Raw genomic sequence first — 22,653 nt, 5'->3', positions numbered from 1 at the left:
AAGAAGTTTGGTAGGTTATCTTCAATTAGTATTTGCCCAAGAAGGTATTCAAACGCAGTCCTTTTTCTAAAGATCTTGCCATCTCTACTGTACCAAGTTAGAGAACAGAGTAAGTTGGAAAAATGGGAGGAAATATATCACTATCTTTGTGTGCCTATATCTGTGTCTTGCCTCTCAATCTGTTCCCTATTGCCCCACCTCTGTCTTGGCATCTATTTTTATCTCTCTCCTATATGGAAATCTGTTCATCTACTTGCCTTTCTGCAAATAGAATTACTGACTGCAACCAAATACAAAGAAGTATTTTGGGTCATTCAAAGCCAAGCGCAGAAAGACAGATATCACATGTTCTCATTTATTTGTGGGATCTAAAAATCAGAATAATTGAACTCATGGACATAGAGGGTAGAATGGCATGGTTACCAGAGTCTGGAAAGGGTAGTGGGGACTGGAAATGGGATGGATATGGGAATCATTAATGGGTACAAAAAATAGAAAGAATAAATATGACCTACTGTTTGATAGCACAATAGGATGATTATAGTCAATAAAAACTCAATTGTACAATTTAAAATAAAGAGTGTAATTGGATTGCTTGTAATGTAAAGGATAAATGCTTGAGGGGATGGATACCCCATTGTCCATAAGGTGCTTATTTTACATTGCATGCCTGTATGAAAACATTTCACGTACCCCATAAATATATATACCTACTACGTACTCACAAAAATTTAAAAACTTAAAAAACAAAAGCTTATTAGAAAAACAATGAGAATGGTTTTGGAGAAAAATTTCTATTGATGTAATTAAAAATTTCTATCTTTTAAAATTGATTAAGTAGTTCTCAAGACCTTGATTTCTTGAAGTTATTATCAATGCAATATTATCAAGTTGTTATAAACTTATCATCAATACTATAGTAGATATGATTGGAAAAAAAGAGTCACTTGAGGCAGGCCCTGTCCATGGCTTTCTGAAACCTCTCATATTACCATTGGGGTGGAAGCTCTCTGGGCTTCCAACCACTGATGTACCAAGTGTATTTCTGCTTCTTGCTGTCTATGTAGGCTGGGCATTAAGGAACCCTTCTATGCAACAACCAATGAAAATGTTAGTATCCAAGTGACCTCTTAAGCCCCTGCATCTTTTCTAGGGGATAACTCTTGAGAAATATTTTTTACTTTGACTCCAGATCTTTTCTGTGGAATTAGTCACAAGTTTCCTACAGTGGGAGCTTGCTTAAAACATCACCCTTTACCAGCCTTCCCTTCCTTGTTTCATTTTTCTCTACCCTCCATCTTTGTGTTTTCTGGAACCATCTCCCAAACAAACTATATTTACTAGAATTCTCTTCTCAGGGTCTGTTTCTGGGAAACACAAGCCGAGACAGCACCTGTGGCTTCCAGTATAGAAGACAGTGTGTGGGACTAGAAGCAGTGAGGCGCTGCCTCTCACTGAGATGTTAAATTCTCCAAGAGGTGCATGAGAGAAGGGTTAAAATTGCTTTGGGGGAAGCAATTTTAGGAGGAGAGCACAGTGGGTACCAACATGCCTTCTCTGATCACTCCATCATAGCTGGAGTGAATGATCATTTCGTTTGTTTCGTTGTTGGCTTGATTTTAGGGACCGTGTTGTATGAAAAACTAAAACTTTGAATACTGAGACAACACTCAGAGTGGCATGCTTGGTGCTCCCACTGTGGGGAAGGGGATGGCACCATCACTCCTGTCTCTTGCTCCCTCCAGGGCACATGGCCACTGAGCCCATTGCCAGGGAGAAGTCCTCTCACTGTTTGAGTGGTTATCTGGGTCTCTCCTTCACACCACACCCAATTCCTCAAATAAGCATAGTTTGAAAATGAGGACTAGTCACATTGATTGCATTTGAATTTAGTCTCTATGACTTATTTTTCACCTCATTGAGATTCTTAGCCTCTCTAAGCCTCAATTTACTCATATATTAAAAGGGAATAATATTAGTGAACCTGCCATATGCTTGTTTTAGGGATTAAACAGAACAATATATACAAACCTTTTAGCAAATGCCTAGCATTTGCTAAGGACCTGGTAAAAGCCAACTGTTGGTACTTTCCTGCTATTGATGCCTCTCCCCACTCCTAAGCCTCTCCCCTTTCTCACATTGCCCTGGATATTTAATTCAATTATTCACCTTGGCTACCAAGGCCTGAATGTTGGCAGGATATGTGATAAACAGTTTCTTTCATTTAGCTTAGATGGCTGAGAGTGCATTTCATCGACTTTTGCTCCATATTGTGATTTCAGGTAAATTTTTTGTGGCCTGTGCTGAGATTTATTTTTTATTTGAATGTATTTCTTTCTAAACTAGAAACTAGTGTTAAAATAAAGCAGATGGGCTGGGCGTGGTGACTCATGCCTGTAATTCTAGCACTTTGGGAAGCTGAGGTGGGTGGATCACCTGAGGTCAGGAGTTCAAGAGCAGCCTGACCAACATCGTGAAACGCCGTCTCTACTAAAAATACAAAAATTAGCTGGATGTGGTGGTAGATGCCTGTAATCCCAGCTACTCAGGAGGCTGAGGCAGGAGAATTGCTTCAACCAGGTGGCGGAATTTGCAGTGAGCTGAGATCATGTCATTGCACTCCAGCCTGGGCGATACAGCAACTCATCTCAATACATACATACACACATACATGCATACATACATACATACAGCAAGTGACAGGATAAATGAAAGTCTTAAAGGTAACCTGGAGGACTTTTATCTTTCCAGGTGTCTCTCTCTTTCAATGCATTTTGACTCAACTAGGATTTACTTTTCTCTTGTTTCTAAAAAGAGATACATTTCCAGAAAGAGTGGTCAGATTATATAAGAGATGGAGAAGGCACTGACTACGCTGAAGGAGATCCAGCCAGCAATGTGACAGGAGTCTTTACTTCTGCAATATACAAAGAGAGGCATCAGCTATACTTGGGTATATTGATTGCCTGAAACACTAATAATGCTATTTAATAAAAATATAGAATAGATCCAGGCATCTCTATCAGATTTACTTTACAAAAATATTTTCCAGTTGCTGGATAATTTGAGTCTTCTTAAGAAAAGTTTGATTCAAGATCAGACTATCTTGTTCTATGCTAGCCTGGTGCTTACAAAATCTTATAAAGACGAAACTCTGGTTCACCTCTATAGGAGGAAACAACATTCAGTAAATTAATAAATTGAGGGAAATAAAAGTTTGTTAAGTGAATTAATTAGATTCCATTCTGAATTATGTTGTGAAAGTTAATTAATCCATCTTTGATTTGGATTAATTATAGAAACATACCCTAAGTGGACTCCTGTTGTGAAATGATAAAATGTATGAAGCTAAAATACTGATGGAGAAAATCATCCTTTTTAAACTTATCATCATTGCACACTTAAGATTTAATTAATGTAGACTATGTCACTGATATCAAATGACTGGCTTTGATTGACTGTACTGTGATAAATGCATTTACTTATAGTTTTCTCTACTCCAGACTTGATCAAGTCATGGGATTCTTTCTGTGACACACATTCATGAGATTTTTGGCACCAGTCTTTGTGCTTGAGGATGCTGCTGCTGAGATATGGAAGTGTGTGACTTTGCAGGTGGGTGCTCACATATTCTTTCCATCTTGTCATGTGGCTACCCTTTTCTGTAGTCAGAGATGCTGTTTTAGGGCCCTTGTTTATAGCTAACGTTGCATAAATGCTTGCATTCTTGATCGACACTTGTGATTATTCAGACTCAATAGCTTCAAACATCTTATTTTCATATTACTTTGGCCAGCTCACTTCTGTGTACCCCCACACCTGTCTTTCCTTATGATTCTACACTGGTATTTGTCCTCAAGATATCTTGAAGGCATTCTTTTTCACTTGACTGCTGACACAACACAGCTGTTTGCATTTAAATGCAATGGGAGGAGAAACCATGGTCCACACCCTGGTGGCTTATGTCACCCACTATGTATCCCTCTTTCACTGGTTGGAAGAAGGCTAAAATCAAACTGCAGTCCAGAGTGTGTGTGATAAAGATGACAATCCTTTATAAAATACAGTTAAGTATTAAAAGAAAAATAAATAAGTTTTGTGGTCCCATGAGCTATATCTTTATATTTTTTACCCCTTTCGGTCATTTCACAGCTCACTGCATAGCTCAATGTTCATCACCTTGACAGGGTAGGCAGTCAACAGGACAAACATAGATCTCACAAATGGGACTTTGTTTATGTCAGAAAAATCTTCTACCTTAAGCTTGACATTTTTTTTATTTTTTACTTTTATTATTTTTATTTTACTTTAAATTCTGGGATACATGTGCAGAATGTGCAGGTTTTTCACATAGGTATACATATGCCATGGTGGTTTGCTGTACCGGTCAACCCATCATCTAGGTGTTAAGCCCTGCATGGTTAGGTATTTGTCCTAAAGCTCTCCTCCCCTTGCCCTCCATCCCCTGACAGGCCCTGGTGTGTGTTGTTCCCCTCTCTATGTCCATGTGTTCTGATTGTTCACCTCCCACTTATGAGTGGGAACATGCGGTGTTTGGTTTTCTGTTCCTTTGTTAGTTTGCTGAGAATGATGGTTTCCAGCTTCATCCATGTCCCTGCAAAGGACTTGAACTCATTCTTTTTTATGGCTGCATAGTCCATGGTGTATATGTGCCACATTTTTTAAGCTTTGAAATTTTGTCACACACTATTTGGTGGTGACATACGTACCTAGGTGCTATGGATGCCCTACAGTCCTTTTGGAAAGTCTACAAGGTATTTGATAGCTCCCAGCTGTGGCTAAGGACCGGCGATCTAACTTCTCTTTTCTCTTCTCCCCAACATTCTGTATGATGTAGATTTTTTCCATCATTTTCTTTGGCCTTAAGAACAACTGGTCTCCCCTGAGGGCCTGTTTTTTCCTGAAAGTATCTTTGTCCTATGGCCTGTCATCTGGTTTTCCTACCAATACCTTAACCCAGGAAAAAATTAAAGGCAGGAGGGAGGAAAGTACAGAGACATTTGATTAAGGCAACTGAATTTTTATATTGGGGTTGACATTTGATTAAGTCACCTGAATTTTATAATGGGGTTTTATATTGGGTTGGTCATAGACATGCTTCTGATTGAAACATAAATCCTCTATGAAGCATTCCTGGTGTTTGTGGTGCCCATTTGTCTTAATGTGGTTAGACTGCCATAGCAGAATCTCACAGGCTGGGAGGCATAAACAAGAGGAATTTATTTATCACAATTTTAGAGACTGGGAAGTCCAAGATCAAGGTACCAGCCAAGAAGGTTTCATTCTAAGGCCTCTGTGCTCATCTTGTAGGCAACTGCTAGCTCTCTGTGAGATGCCATGACCTCTTCTTTGTGAGAGTGTTCGGAGAGAGAAAGAGAAAACCCTCTGCTGTCTCCTCTTATAAGGGCACTAGTTCCATCCAGAGGGTCCCATGTTTATAATTTCATCTAATCCTAATCGTATCCCAAAAGTTCTATCTCCAAATAACCATCACATTGAGAATTAGGGCTCCAACATATTAATGTTGGAGGGACACAGACATTCAATCCTTAACAACATTGTTTGCCCAGGAAGCCTTCATGGACATTTGCAGGGGCCTAAAATCTAGACTCTGCTCTGGGAAACAGGTAGAGATGGAGGGGGGCAGGAGTGGGGCTTGAGTTACTAAATAAATGACCTATATAGCATTAAAACAGTCACCCCAGACTCATTACACTCTTTTGTAAAATCCTGTTAGTCTGAAATGAAGAATTCTAGAGAAAATCAGATTCCAGTCAGAAAAGATTAATAACTCATTCTGCCTCCAAAGAACAGAGCACTTGCAAATAGCTCTGAAAATTTCACATCTGATGGTTCAGACAGAGGCTAGTGAAAAGTATAATTGCTTCATTTGTCACCCACTCCCCCCGCCCCATTCTTCTCCTCCTAATTTGTCTTTCTATGACCCTTCCTCATTTCACTTTACCTGGAAGACGCCTCTTATTCCTCATTCCTGATTTGACTTGCTTTGAATATGGCATTGCTTTTCAGGGAGCAAAGGCTGGTTTGGGTTCTAAGTGGAAACTTTACATGGCATTTCTCATTGCCACTGCTCACCTCCAGGGAGGCTCCTGAAGGGTTCCTCTGACTCAACATGGCCTGTGGAACTCCTCTTCTCTCTCAAAATGGCTGCTTCTTCTGTATTTGTCATCTTAGAGAATGACAACACTTTCTCCTTAGCCATCCATGCCAGAGGCTTTCTTTCCAGTCCTACTCCTTTTCTCAACTCCTGCATCTGATTGTTCATCAAATCATATCACTTAGATTCTTGTGATGCTCCCTCTGTGATCACACACTCTATCCTCCACCTACTGCCTACGTTCTCACCTTCTATTTCTCTAGTCAGGATTAACAGCTTGCTAGCTGGTCTCTGTGCTTTCAGACTTGCCCATTTCCAATCTATCTTCCACACTTTTGCTAAAATTCATATGTAATTATGCCTCTTCCTTGTAACACTCCTCTAGGAGTGATTTTGAGGCTCACTGGATAGAGCTTAAACTCCTAGGTGGGCATACAATGCTCATGATGCTCCAGCCCTAGGTGCTTTCTGGCTTCACATTGTCTGTGTCACTCTCAGGTATCATTTCTGCTGTCACCACATTGAGCCGCTTATGCTTTCTCAAAACATCACGTTTCACCAAACTCTGCCCTCGTGTGTGTTGTCCTCTCTGCCTGGAAAGTTTCTCACTTCTTTATCCAGCAAATCTACACTGAGACTTCAAGACAGGTCAAATGTCACCTTCTTTTGGAATTGCTTCTCCACAACTATTCTCTTTTCCTTTTCTTTCTCACTCTCTCCATCCAAATGAGTTAACTACTCTTCCTTTGTATCTTACTTGTTGCTCTATACCAAACGATTTTGTAATCTGGAATTTGCATGATTTTCCACAGGACTCTGAGATTACTGATGAAAGGAACCCTGGTGTCTGTTATAGAGGCAGTAATAAAATACGTTTATTAAGTGAGTAAATAAATTAATGAGTGAAAAATGAAGAAAACGTATTTGCATAAACTTACTGAATGGTCAAAGATTTCTTGTTTTTCTTTTTTATTTTTATATGTTTATTCAGCATCTTATCTCTCCCTTTGATTTGACGAACTTTATTTCTGAAAGATTTGTAAGAGTCCAGATTATCTCTCCCCTCTGAGGAACAATGGACAAAAAACTAAGTACTTCCCTGAGGTAAAAGAATAGGATCAGAGTACCAAATACTGGTTTCAGTGATTTTCTACTGTAAATAATAGCCTTGCAGATTACTGTCCTATCAGAAAAATGTAATCCCTTTGGGATTTGAGAGGATGGAAGCATACCTAGGCAATGAAGAATCAAACACCTGAAATGTATTCTCCTCCACTAGTACATTTTTTTTTCTTACTATGAAAAATAGGCTGTTTGTTGTTATGTTTATATGATTATCTCATGGCGCATAGAATAATTTGAGTAGAAATGCATAGAAATATAAGAAATATAGAAATAGAATAGAAATGCATAAAAATATAGGAAAGAGTCTAAAAACTCACTTGAAATTCTACCACTGTTGAGGGTCCATCCAAAGATGGGCGAATAGGAACAGCTCCGGTCTGCAGCTCCCAGAGTGATTGATGCAGAAGATGGGGGATTTCTGCATTTCCAGCTGAGGTACCTGGTTCATCTCACTGGGACTGGTTGGACAGTGGGTGCAGCCTATGGAGGGCAAGCCAAAGCAGGGTATGGCATCGCCTCATGCGGGAAGCACAAGAGTTTTGGGGATTTCCCTTTCCTAGCCAAGGGAAGCCATGACAGACTGTACCTGGAATAATGGGACACTCCCACCCAAACACTGTGCTTTTCCCATGGTCTTAGCAACTGGCAGACCAGAAGATTCTCTCCTGTGCCTGGCTTGGTGGGTCCCATGCTCACAGAGCCTTGCTCACTACTAGCGCAGCAGTCTGAGATCGACCTGTGAGGCTGCAGTCTGGTGGGAGGAGGGTCATCTGCCATTGCTGAGGCTTGAGTAAGTAGAGTAAGTAAACAAAACAGCCAGGAAACTCGAACTGAGTGGAGCCCATCACAGCTCAGGGCCTACTGCCTCTATGGACTCCACCTCTGTGGGAAGGGCATAGCTGAACAAAAGGCAGCAGAAACTTCTGCAGACTTAAACACCCCTGTCTGACAGCTCTGAAGAGCTGGGAGAGCAGTGGTTCTCCCAGCATGGTGGTTAAGCTCTGAGAACAAACAGACTGCCTCCTCAAGTGGATCCTTGACCCACATGTAGCCTGACTGGGAGACACCTCCCAGTAGGGGCCGACAGACACCTTGTACAGGTGGGTGCCCCTCTGGGACGAAGCTTCCAGAGGAAAGATCAGGCAGCAATATTTGCTATTCTGCAATATTTGCTGTTCTGCAGCCTCTGCTGGTGATACCCAGGAAAACAGGGTCTGGAGTGGACCTCCAGCAAAATACAACAGACCTGCAGCTGAGGGACCTGACTGTTAGAAGGAAAACTAACAAACAGAAAGGAATAGCATAAACATCAACAAAAAGGACATCCACACCAAAACTCCATCTGTAGGTCACCATGATCAAAGACCAAAGGTAGATAAAACCACAAAGATGGAGAGAAATCAGAGCAGAAAAGCTGAAAATTCTAAAACCAAGAGAACCTCTTCTCCTCCAAAGGATCACAGCTCCTCACGAGCATTGGAACAAAGCTGGATGAAGAATGACTTTGATGAGTTGACAGTAGTAGGCTTCAGAAGGTCAGTGATGACAAACTCATCTGAGCTAAAGGAGCATGTTCTAACCCATTGCAGGGAAGCTAAAAACCTTGAAAAAAGATTAGACGAATGGCTAACTAGAATAAACAGTGTAGAGAAGACCTTAAATGACCCGATGGAGCTGAAAACCATGGCGCCAGAACTTCGTGACACATGCACAAGCTTCAGTAGCCAATTTGATCAAGTGGAAGAAAGGATATAAGTGACTGAAGATCGAGTTAATGAAATAAAGTGAGAAGTGAGAAGACAGGATTAGAGAAAAAAGAGTAAAAAGAAAGAAACAAAGCCTCCAAGAAATATGGGACTATGTGAAAAGACCAAATCTATGTTTGATTGGTGTACCTGAAAGTGATGGGGAGAATGGAACCAAGCTGGAAAACACTCTTCAGGATATTATCCAGGAGAACTTCCCCAACCTAGCAAGGCAGGCCAACTTTCAAATTCAGGAAATACAGAGAACACCACAAAGATACTCCTTGAGAAGAGCAACCCCAAGACACATAACTGTCAGATTTACCAAGGTTGAAATGAAGGAAAAAATGTTAAGGGCAGCCAGATGGAAAGGTTGGGTTACCCACAAAGGGAAGCCCATCAGACAAACAGCTAGCTGGCACCATTCCTTCTGAAACTATTCCAATCAAAAGAAAAAGAGAGAATCCTCCCTAACTCATTTTATGAGACCAGTATCATCCTGATACCAAAGCCTGGCAGAGACACAACAAAATGAGAATTTTAGACCAATATCCCTGATGAATATTGATGTGAAAATCCTCATTAAAATACTGGCAAACCGAATCCAGCAGCACATCAAAAAGCTTATCCACCATGATCCAGTCAGCTTCATCCCTTGGATGCGAGGCTTGTTCAGCATACACAAATCAGTGAACGTAATCCATCACATATACAGAACCAATGCCAAAAACCACATGATTATCTCAATAGATGCAGAAAAGGCCTTCAACAAAATTCAACAGCCCTTCATGCTAAAAACTCTCAATAAAATAGGTATTGATGGAACGTATCTCAAAATAAGAAGAGCTATTTATGACAAAACCACAGCCAATGTCATACTGAATGGGCAAAAGCTGGAAGGATTCCTTTTGAAAACCAGAACAAGACAAGGATGCCCTCTCTCACTACTCCTGGTGTTGGAAGTTCTGTCCAGGCGATCAGGCAAGAGAAAGAAATAAAAGGTATTCAGTTAGGAAAGGAGAAAGTCAAATTGTCCCTGTTTGCAGATGACATGATTGTATATTTGGAAAACCACATCATCTCAGCCCCAAATCTCCTTAAGCTGATAAGCAACTTCAGCAAAGTCTCAGAATACAAAATCAATGTGCAAAAATCACAAGCATTCCTATACAGCAATAATAGACGGAGAGCCAAATCATGAGTGAACTCCCATTCACAATTGCTACAAAGAAAATAAAATACCTAGGAGTCCAATTTTCAAGGGATGTGAAGGACATCTTCAAGGAGAACTACACACCACTGCTCAATGAAATAAAAGAGGACACAAACAAACGGAAGAACATTCCATGTTCATGGATAGGAAAAATAAATATCGTGAAAATGGCTATACTGCCGAAAGTAATTTATAGATTCAATGCCATCCCCATCAAGCTACCAATGACTTTCTTCACAGAATTGGAAAAAACTACTTTGAAGTTCATATGGAACCAAAAAAGAGCCCGCATTGCCAAGACTATCCTAAGCAAGAAGAACAAAGCTGGAGGCATCATGCTACCTGACTTCAAATTATACTACAAGACTACAGTAACCAAAACAGCATGGTACTGGTACTAAAACAGATATATAGACCAATGGAACAGAACAGAGGCCTCAGAAATAATACCACACATCTACAACCATCTGATCTTTGACAAACCTGACAAAAACAAGAAATGGGGAAAGGATACCTTATTTAATAAATGGTGCTGGGAAAACTGGCTAGCCATATGTGGAAAGCTGAAACTGGATCCCTTCCTTACACCTTATACAAAAATTAATTCAAGATGGATCAAAGGCTTAAATGTTAGACCTAAAACCATAAAAGCCCTGGAGGAAAACCTAGGCAATACCATTCAGGACATAGGCATGGGCAAGGACGTCATGACTAAAACACCAAAAGTAATGGCAACAAAAGCCAAAACAGACAAATTGGATCTAATTAAACTAAATAGCTTCTGCATGGCAAAAGAAACTACCATCAGAGTGAACAGGCAACCTACAGAATGGGAGAAAATTTTTGGAATCTACCCATCTGACAAAGGGCTAATATCCAGAAACTACAAAAAACTTAAATTTACAAGAAAAAAAACAACCCCATCAAAAAGTGGGCAAAGGATATAAACAAACACTTCTCAAAAAAGAAATTTATTTAGCCAACAGATGATGAGCAAAACATGCTCATCATCACTGGTCCAGAGAAATGCAAATCAAAACCACAATGGGATACCATCTCACACCAGAGAATGATCATTAAAAGGTCAAAAACATAGATATTGCTTGTGAAGAAATAGGGACACTTTTACACTGGGTGGGAGTGTAAATTAGTTCAACCATTGTGGAAGACAGTGTGGCAATTCCTCAAGGATTTAGAATTAGAAATACCATTGGACCCAGCAATCACATTACTGGGTATATACCCAAAGGATTATAAATCATGCTACTATAAAGACACGTGCACATGTATGTTTATTGTACTATTCACAGCAGCAAAAACTTGGAACCAACCCAAATGTCTATCAATGACAGACTAGATTAAGAAAATGTCACATGTATACACCATGGAATACTATGCAGCCATAAAAAAGGATGAGTTCGTGTTCTATGCAGGGCATGGATGAAGCTGGAAACCATCATTCTCAGCAAACTATCACAAGGATAGGAAACCAAACACCTTGTGTTCTCACTCATATGTAGGAATTGAACAATGAGAACACATGGACACAGGGAAGGGAACATCACACACTGGGGCCTGTTGGGGAGTCGAGGCCTGGGGAAGGGATAGCAGTAGGAGAAATACCTAATGTAAATGACAAGTTTATGGGTGCAGCAAACCAACATGGCACATGTATACCTATGTAACAAACCTGCACATTATGCTCATGTACCCTAGAACTTAAAGTATAATAAAAAAGAGAAAAAAAAGAAAGAAATTCTACCACTGTTAAACGGTCCCATTAACTACTTGTTGACATTTTTGCATATTCTTTATGTACATATACATACACATATATTGTTGACATGGATGAGATTATTATAGGCATGCTATATTTATTTTGGGATATGTTTCTAAAAATTCAGTTTTTTGTTTTCATACTTCCCTGCTTCTCTTCTGCATAGTCATTCATCTGCATCAACATTTCCTTGCATTCCAGGTTACACATAACAAAGACCTGTATCAGGCACTGGACTGAAGGACAGGGAGGCAAGAATAAATAATTAAATACATAAACAAGAAAACAAATATTGTCATTTTCTTTATGAAAAAACATATTCTAGAAATCCCTTCCAGCTTCTTGATACAGATTTAATTCTTTGTCTTATTAGTTTAGACCCTAGGAATCTGTTGTAATATTTGTTAATTTGTTTAGATTTTGATTGTGCTTTGGGTTGGCTACTTGGAACAACAGCCATGAATATCATTGAATATACGATCATTACATTCCCATGAACTTTTACTTCCATTTCTATGAGATAGATGCCAAGAAGGGACACTGATGGGTAAACGTTTATTTATATTTTTTACTTTAAAAGGTAGAGCAAAGTTGATCTCTAAAAGAACTGCTATTCACATTTCTATTTAGGGGGTATTTTAGGACTCCTCATTTCAACATTCTCACAGTAAGTAGCTGTTTTTAAAGCTGTTTCTTAAAAGTTAAGCCCACTTTAACTTTTTACCAGCCTAGTGGATCTAAAATGATGCCTTATTAATTCTAAAATCTATATTTATCTGATGGTTTTATAAAGGACAGTTCCCCTGCACGTGCTCTCTTGCCTGCTGCCATGTAAGATGTGCCTTTGCTTCTCCTTTTCCTTCCATCATGATTGTGAGGCTTCCCCAGCCATGTGGAACTGTGAGCCAATTAAACCTATTTTTCTTTATAAATTACCCAGTCTCAGATATTTCTTCATAGCAGTATAAAAATGGACTAATACAGGAGTTTTGTCCGATCATATTCTTTCTGCTTTAATAACTTCTTTACACAATTCTTAAAGAGTAGGTCTGCTGGAAGTAATTCCCATAGCCTTTGCTTATCTGAGAAAATCTTTTTTTTTTTTTGCCTTCCTTTTTTTTCTTAAGTAATTTCAACATTTATTTTAGATTCACAGTGTACATGTGCAAGTTATTTACATGGGTATATTTCATGATGCTAAGGTTTGGGGTACAAATGAGCCCATCACCCAGGTAGTAAGCACAGTACTCAAGACTTAGTTTTTCAACCATTGCCCTTCTATCTCCCTTCCCCTTTAGTAGTCCTCAGTGTCTATTGTTGCCATCTTTATATCCATGAGCAGCCAGTGGTTAGTACCCACTTATAAGTGAAAACATGTGATATTTGGTTTTCTGATCCTACATTAATTCACTTAGGATAATAGCCTCCAGCTGCATCTATGTTGCTGTAAAGGACGTGATTTCATTCCTTTGTATGACTGCATAGTATTTCATGGTGTGTATGTACCAAATTTTCTTTATCCAATCCACCATTAATAGGCATCTAGTTTAATCTACAGATTCAATGCTATTCCTATCAAACTACCGATGTCATATTTCACAGAATTGGAAAAATAGTGTTCTAAAATTTATATGGAACCAAAAAAGAGCCTGAATAGCTAGAGCAATCCTAAACAGAAAGAAAAAAGCCAGAGGCATCATATTACGTGACTTCAAACTATACTATAAGATTATAGTAACCAAAACAGCATGATACTGGTACAAAAACAGATACACAGTCCCATGGAACAAAATACAGCAGAGGTCCCCTGGGCCGCAGACTGATAAGAGTCTGGGCTTTTAGGAACCAGACTGCACAGCAGGAGGTGAGCAGGCAAGTAAGCATTACTGCCTGAGCCCCACCACCTGTCAGATCAGCAGGGGCATCAGATTCTCATAGGAGCATGAACCCACTTGTGAACTGTGCATGTGGGGAATCTAGATTGTGAGCTCCTTATGAGAATCTAACTAATGCCTGATGATCTGAGGTGGAACAGTTTCATCCCCAAACCATACTCCCACCTGCCCTCCACCCCATCTGTGGAAATTGTCTTCCACAGAATTGGTCCCTGGTGCCAAAAATGTTGGGGACAGCTGGAAAAGAGAACCCAGAAATAAAGCTGTGCTCTTATAATCATCTGAACATCGACAAAGTCGACAAAAACAATTAATGGGAAAGGACTCCATTTCAATAAATGGCCCTGGGATAGCTTGCTAGTCACATACAGAAGAGTGAACCTGGACCCCTACCTTTCACCATATACAAAAATTAACTCAAGATGGATTAAAGGTTTAAATATAAGACCTAACTGTAAGAATTCTAGAAGAAAATCTTGGAAACACGTTCCAGACATTGGTCTTGGAAAAGAATTTATGACTAAGGACTGAAAAGTTGTAACAAAAACAAAAATTTCCCTCCTCTTTGAAAGGCATTTTAAACATTCACTTCCCTCCCTCCCTTGTTTTCTTGTTATCCTCTACCAACCACTTATCTGTTCTCAATTTCTATAATGTTGTTATTTAAAAAATGTTCTGTAAATAGAATCATACAGTAAGTAACCTTCTGGAGTTGATTTATTCACTTAGTAAAATTTCTTGGACATTCATCCAGGTTATTGTGTGTATTGAATTTGTTCCTTTATATTGCTGAGTAGTATTCCATGGTATGAATGTACCACAGTTTGCTAACCATTCACTTCTTGAAAGACATCTGGGTTGCTTTTAGATTTTAGCTCTTTATGAATAAGGTTGCTGTGAGCATTCACGTACAGGATTTTGTGGGAACACAAGTCTTAGTTTCACCGGGATCAATGTCCAGAAGTAACAATTTCTGAATTGTATAATGTAAGAAACTGGCAAACTGCTTTTCAGAGAGGTTGTACCATTTTACAGTCCCATGAGCCATGTGTAAATGATCCAATTCCTCTGCGTCTTCACCAGCATTTAATGATGTTTCTATTTTCTACTAAAGCCATTCTGGCAGATGTGTAATGATATAGATTGTGGTAATTTGAATTTTAATTTCCCTGATGGTTTATGATGTTAAACATGCTTTTGTGTATTTTCCATTTATGTATCTTTTTTAGTAAAATATCTCTTCATGTGTTTTGCCTATTTTCTAATTGAATTTTTTATTACTGTTGAGTTTTGAGAGATACTTACATGTGTTAGATACTAGCCTTTTGTTGAATATGCAATTTGCAAATATTTTCTTCCATTCTGTAGCTTGTTTTCTCATCCTCTTATCAGTATCTTTCACCTTGCAAAGGTTTTAATTGTGATTAAGTTTAATTTGTTAATTTTACCTTTTATGGATTGTGTTTTTGGTGTCCAGTGTATATATCTGTTTTATTTTTGTTGCCTATGTTGTTTTTTCCTTTCTTCCCCTATCCCTTTCTGCCTTCCTTTGGATTATTTGAACATTTAAAAAAGATTCCATCTTAATTTAGCTATTCATATTTTAAAATATACTTTTTGTAATTTTTAGTATTTCCCTGGTGATGCAATTGCAACTATGTCCTGTAACAGTCTCCTTAGGACTGGACATGGTGGCTCACGCCTGTAATCCCAGAACTTAGGGAGGCTGAGGTGGATGTATCCCTTGGGCCTGGGGATTCAAGATCAGTCTGGACGATATGATGAAACTCCATCTCGACAAAAAATACAAAAAAACTAACCAGGCATGGTGGCACCTGCCTGTAGTCCCAGCTACTTGAGAGACTGAGAGGATGGGAGAATCATTTGAGCCTGGGAGATTCAGGCTGCAGTGAGCCATGATTGCACCTCTGTACTCCAGCCTGGGTGACAGAGCAAGACCCTGCCTCAAAGAAACAAACAAACAAAAGTCTGCTTAGAATTAGTATTGTACCACTGACTATAAACTGTAAAAATCTTGCTACTTCCATTTAATCCACTCCTTGTCATTCTTTATTCTGTAGTTGTCAAAGGTGTTATATCTACATAGAGTATATACCTCATAAGAACATAGTACAATTTCAGTTTTAAATAACCATATACACTTTAAAGAAACTAAGAGGAAAATCTCATATTAAAATAGACACAATTTTAAGTATTATTAATTTTTTCCTGAAGATCTTAGTGCCACTGTAATATTTTTCCTTAGCTGGAAGGATTCCTTTAGCATTTCTTGAAGTGTAGATCTTCAAGAAATTTCTAGGAAAAAAAATTTATTTATTTCATTTACCTAAAAGAATCTTTATTTTGCCTCCATTCTTTGAAGACAATTTTAACTGAATATGGAATTCTGCATCAATCTCTCACTTTTTTCTTTTTCAGTACATTAAAGATGTGTTTCCAGTGTCTTCTGATTTCCATGGTTTCTGATTTGCTTTTCTCCTTATATATTATCTTTTATTTCTAACTGTCTTTAAGAATGTTTCATTTTTTGGTTAACAACATATTGGATGTACTTCTTCTAAATGTAATTTTCTTAGTTTTTATCCTGTTTAAAGTTTTCTGAGCTTGTTGAATCTGTAAATTTATGCCCTTCATAAAACGTGGATAGTTCTAAGCTGTTATCTCTTTATGTATTCTTTCTCGCCACTTTTACTCTCCTCTCCTTCAGGTATTCTGGTAATCGGTATGCTAACAACTTTTGATATTGTCTAACACTTCTCTGAGTCTTTGTTAATTTTTAAAATATTTCTTTCTTTGCTTCAGATTGCATATTTTGTGTTAATAAATTTTCAAGTTCACTGACCCTTTCCTAAGTGCTTCAAATAGGTTTTTGTTTCAGATACTGTACTTATAAATTCTACGTTACATTTCTTCCTTTTTAATATATTTAACTTCCATGTGGAGACTTCCTGGTTTTTCACTTATTATGAGAATATTTTACTTTTCTGTGTTTACCATAGTTTTAATGGCTGTTTTAAAGTCTTATCTCAACCACTGGAATATCTCAGGATTGGACTTTTTAAAAAGTATCTTTTTTCTTGAAAATAGGTGTCATTTTTCTTGCTTTTTGTATGTTGAGTAATTATAGATCATATCTTACATACTGTAAATAATATGTTTTAGGGACTCTGGATTCTGTTACATTTCTGTAAATATTGTTCATGTTTGTTTTAAGCAAACAATTAGCTAAATTAAATACAAACTGAAAACTCTTTTGGTTAGAGTAGGTAGTGGATAGCAGCCTAGATTCTAGATTCTAGTTCAGATTACTTTTAGTCTACATTGTGCAAGAATAACTTAATGGGCAGTCAACAATTTTAGCAGAGTTTATAGTTTATACATTGTATTTGGGTTTTATATTTCCTGATATTCTCCTTTCTAGGATAAACCCCTTTTTCCAGTGGCCTTAGTTTCATAAGGCAGCTTACTTTGTTTCTTCTGATCAGAAAGAAGACCTTTAGCAGGAGGTTTAGTACCTCTATACCATCCCACAACCACAGTTATCCTCATAGCAAAATCACATAAACGGGAAACTCATTCAGTCCTTGCCTTTTTTGCCTTTTCTTCCGTGTGTTGACTCCTCTCCAAAATCTTCCTGCTGTTTTTCATTCTTTAGAGCTCTCAGGTAATTGGCTGTTGTATTTTGCCCAGAGTTTATACTTATATGTGGGAGAGTCAGTTTTCTAGGGTCTTACTTCTTTATACTGTTAGTGCTTAAATTAGGACTACTTTAGTTTATTTTAAGAAATCTTGTTGATTTGCTAACCTCTAATCATAACCCAAATTTATCTAGATGTTCTGAGTGGTTGACCTTAAGGGAAGAGAGTCATAGCCTCATGTTAATTTCTTTCAAAATGTCAAGGCAATTCAAAGGGCACCTGGGATGAAGATGTGCTAGCTTAGTAGCTAACAGATCATGCTTTGGACTCAAGCACCCTAGGTTTAAATCATTCTTCCATTACCTTCTTAACTATTGACGTTGGGCAAGTTGTTTCATCCCTGCAATCCTCAGTTTTATTATCTATGAAATGATTATAAAATCATTACCAACTCATGGAGTTGTTGAGTGAATTATAAAGCACTAGGACTGTATAAGACAGAAATATCATATCCAATAAATAGTCTCTTTAATTCTTGTTATTATATACATGTGCTACATAAAATACCTTCTATTTCAGAATTTGAGACAACACTCTCTTGGTTGTGGGTCAAAGGAATAGGACATATGATTGTTGGATAGTGCCTAGGGAAGAGGAAAAGCAAAGTTCAGAGATGAGAAGGGAGAAGACCCAGTGGTGCTCTCCAGTGCTAGATCCCAGGCAGCATGATGGGAAAAGATTCAAGAATCCTAGGAATGGGCTCGAGGGGAACAAATATGTTCATGGAAGGAGTGAGGGTGCAGTGTTAAAAGAAAAATAATCTCATACCACTTTTGTTAAGGTCAGAAGCTGGCTGATGCATCTGCATAAATACAATGGCTTTTTTCAGCAGAGAGACTGAACTTTCTTTGGCTATGGCATTGCTGGGATGTGGTCCTGAGGATGAGGGAAAGAGAAGATACAGAAACTCAAGGGATTGAGTTGTAGCTCTCACTGCTCATGACCCTGCAGGTCAACAAGCCTGACACATGTAGTGAGGCCTCTATTTCCTTTGGGTTGTGGATCTCCTTTAGTTTCTGGAAGACCAAACCCAAATTTGTTCTGGAAAGGCCAAGATTACTGGCCCCACCTGTGATGAAGCATGCTTTTGAGCAAGGCTATCTCAAGAGACACCATTCAGAAAGTGGTGAAATTCCCCTCAAACTCACATTCCCTTTTACTGCACAGAGTCATCCAGGCCACCATTTTTTATTCTTCGACATTATTATGGACCCCAGGAGACTGGAAAAGATGCTCTTCCCTGCAAGTTTACTGTTGACGTTAAGGTCTCATGAAGAACTTATATCTCTATGTGACCTTAACGTCAACAGTAAATTTGCAGGGAAGAACACCTTTTCCAGTCTCATCTCCCTGTAATCTTAGCTACTCGGGAGGCTGAGGCAGGAGAATCGCTTGAACCCAGGAGGCAGAGGTTACAGTGAGTGAGGTCGCGCCACTGTACTCCAGCCTGGGCAACAAGAGCAAAACTCCATCTCAAAACAAACAAACAAATAAACAAACAAACAAACGACAAAAAAAGGAACTTGTATCTCTACCCCTCAACCCCCCTTGCAGGGTTTATAATGCTTCGCATACAAGAGGAACAGACCTGGCCCTTAATAATCCATAGTATTTATTGTGTAATTTCTAGGTGCCAGGTCCTGTGCATCACACTTCACATACTTTACCACAGTAATTATCAAAATCATCCTATCAAATCATTCTGAAAATGTATTACCAAAAATCCATAATTTGCAAACCCCCCAATTACCAAATTCAACTATTCCCCACAATGGTTTTATTCTATTTTCTCAAAACAGACCCTCAATTCTTCCCAAATTCAAGAGGAACCATTTTTTTTTTTTTTCCTCTTCTGGCAGCTTTAACACACTGATGATACAGGGAAAATTGATTAACACTCCAGTACCACAGTGGACAAGACAAAGGGGGAAGCAGGGAGCATCAAGACACTTACCGCAGCTCACACCTCGTAATGTTTCTCTACATTATAATGATTAATACGTTTTTCAGAATTGGGGGATTGGTGAGAGAGGAAGGAGAGAGAATGATAAGATAGCTTGTAGGCTATGTTGCACAAAGGGAAAGGAAAGAGCGTGAAGTTAATAGGAGCAGGAACTTGGCTTGCTCCCTTGATAAAGGCCTGTTATATCTACTTCTGAAGGTTACACAAAGAGAAAAACCATCCTAAGAATGTTTTTCTTATTATGCTTTATTATTATTATTTTTTTTTTTTTGTAAATGCTCAACAATGCTCCACGTGTAAAAATCCATTTAGCAAAAAGCCCCCTTGGGTTTCAGAGTTTGTAACACTGAAAAGCAGCAATTAAAACCTCCTGTGACTCATAAAGTATGCAGTAAGGGGTTTGGAGTAATATGGAAAAGTAGGGGAAAAAATTTGTGCTCTTTGCAGGTAAAATATTGCTGACATTTTTAATAATAATGAAGCATATGATCTCCTTGGGGCAAAACTAAAATCTATTGTACAGTGAAAGAAGAGATCCATTTAATTTGTTAGGCTTCTTTGTTCATTTTGTGTTATTAAATCTGTTCGAGGTTATGAATAGTATTACTAATGGCTGAATAGTTGTGGAAGGTATGGTACAGAGAGCTGACTTTTCCAACCAGATTTTGGAAGATGAGATGCTTATGCAAAATGCAACTTCTCCCACTTTGCTATAAGAACATAGTTTTGTTTAATGTTCCAAAGGTCAATAGGAAAACATCTTCCTTTAAGGTTATATATATTCTCCTAATTGTGTATGAATTTGAGTATAGTTCTGTTTCTGTCCTTAATGGTTTAGTTTTATCTAATTTTGATGAGATGTCACAACACAGATTCTTGAGGTTTAACACATTATTGGTAAAGTAGCCAGATAAAAAATAAAAGGCTTGCAGGTAAATGTGAATTTCATATAAACTACATGCAAAGTTTTAGTATAACCATGTCTCATGCAATAGGTAGTACATACTTATACCAAAACATTTGCTGTTTATTTGAAATTGAAATTTAAATGGGCATCACATCTTTTCATTTGCTAAAGCTGGCTGTCTTAAATTGTTGGTCATTCTCGTGGGGAGAGAGAGAGAGGATGAAATCAGGCTCTATAAGGGTAAGCTTTAAAATTGAAACACACCATTACTTGAACTTCAACTGGCCTGGAAATAATGCCATTTAAAAACTTATTTATGATTGACATAATAATTATACATATTTATGAGGCACCAATGTGATGTTTGGATACTTGTATAAATTGTGTAATGCTCAAATCAGGGAAATTAGCATATCCATTACCTTAAACATTCATCTCCTTGTTCTCAAAGAAGTAGAGAGTAGAAAAGTGGTTACTAGAGGATGGAGATGAGGGGACAGTGAGAGACTGGTCAACTGGTACAAAGCTACAGTTGGACAGGAGGAATAAGTTCTGGTGGTCTATTGCATAGTAGAATAACTGGAGTTAACAATAATGTATTGTATATATCACAATAATTAGAAAATAGGTTTTTAAATGTTTTCATCACAATGAAAATGATGCAATTTTAATGGTGCTTTTCAAAAACCCTTGAAGTATTATTTAAAAATTGTGCTTCTTGTAGGTGCGGTTTCTCATACACATAGTTGAAGCTGGAAGTGAATGACAATGACACAATATACTCAGAGTTTGCTGGGTTCCAGAAGACCTTTTTTTGTAGTTTTTTTTAAGTGGGGTAAAAAAGAATAAAAGCACATCATTTCAAATTTCTTTTCCTAGATTAAAAATAATATTAGAAGATATCTCCTTCGCAGCCACTCAGGGCCGCACATTTCTACACAAATGCTGCTCTGACTTAAGATAATGCTTATTAGGGTATTTTGATATTCTTGGAAGTTACTATTTGTCGTTTGAGTATTTGCCTTTTCACAGCAAATCCCATCCACACATTGATGGGCAGAAGTGAAATATGTCCTGTTTATCCTGATTCTCAACTTAAAATTTTTATTGGCTTTTGGGAACAAACAGAAATAACAATTTTCAGAAAACAGTAAGTACAGAATGCTAAAATATCTACAGAGGAGGTATATGTAAAATATTGAAATAAAATCTCTAAAAGAAATAGAGCAAATGAAGTATACCCAGAAGTCCCCTCATGAAACTAAAGGCTAAATTTCACAACTTCTCTCAGAGGGGGACATGGGGAACAGAGAAATAATAACAGCTTACGGTTATATACCTTCATTTAATTTTTATCCTTTTGAAAGAAAGTCAGGCAGGAACCATGTTATTCCAATTTGATATCTGGGAAAACCGAGTGTGCAGTGTGAACAAATGACTTGTCCCAATTAGTAACTTAGCGACAGAGCTAGGAGCTGTGGTTTTTAAGTGCTTATAAAATAAATATAGCATTAAAATCATTTCAAAGCTATAAATCTTCTTCCTGGATGGTGGTGGGGCCATTGCAGAAACTGGAAACATTTTGTGATTCATTTCAGAGGACTCTCAGCCCCCTAAAGCCCTTGGACTGTGTGAAGAACCTGTCCTCATACAGGGGTCATTTTCCAAACTTGTGACTTCCTATGAAGCTTCGGCAAGTGGGAGTTTCAGCCCCTTCGTCCCCTGCAATGTGCTATTAAAATTAAAATGTAAATGGGGATTAAATTCAGGTACTTTTATAGGTGTTTAAAAGTGTGAAACGCATTATGAATGTTATTCTAACAAAGACTAACACGGTTATGCTCTTGATCTACAACATCTGGAGCCGTTGCCTGAGATAGGAATTGAAAACTTCCATGTTGCTAATGTCTGGGTGTTGTGGCTCCTGAATGCAGGGGTGTGAGTCAGCAACAGCTTTTGACAGAGCATTTACCAGGCTACAGTGAATTGAGAAAAGTAAGGACAAGTGAATTCTTTATATAGATAACTTTAGGGTCTACCTGTACTCTGAAATTATATCCTTCCACTATTTTTTTTTCTTTTTCTTTGAGTAATGAATAGATATTTCCTTTTAATAGCATGGTCATGTTGAAAGGCAAGGCAGGGTCAAAAATGCCAGCATCATAGTGTG

This window comes from Macaca thibetana, chromosome 9, assembly GCF_024542745.1.
Source record: "Macaca thibetana thibetana isolate TM-01 chromosome 9, ASM2454274v1, whole genome shotgun sequence".
Classification (NCBI taxonomy): domain Eukaryota; kingdom Metazoa; phylum Chordata; class Mammalia; order Primates; family Cercopithecidae; genus Macaca; species Macaca thibetana.
The sequence above is the reverse complement of the archived record's forward strand: the minus strand, read 5'-3'. Positions refer to the sequence as shown.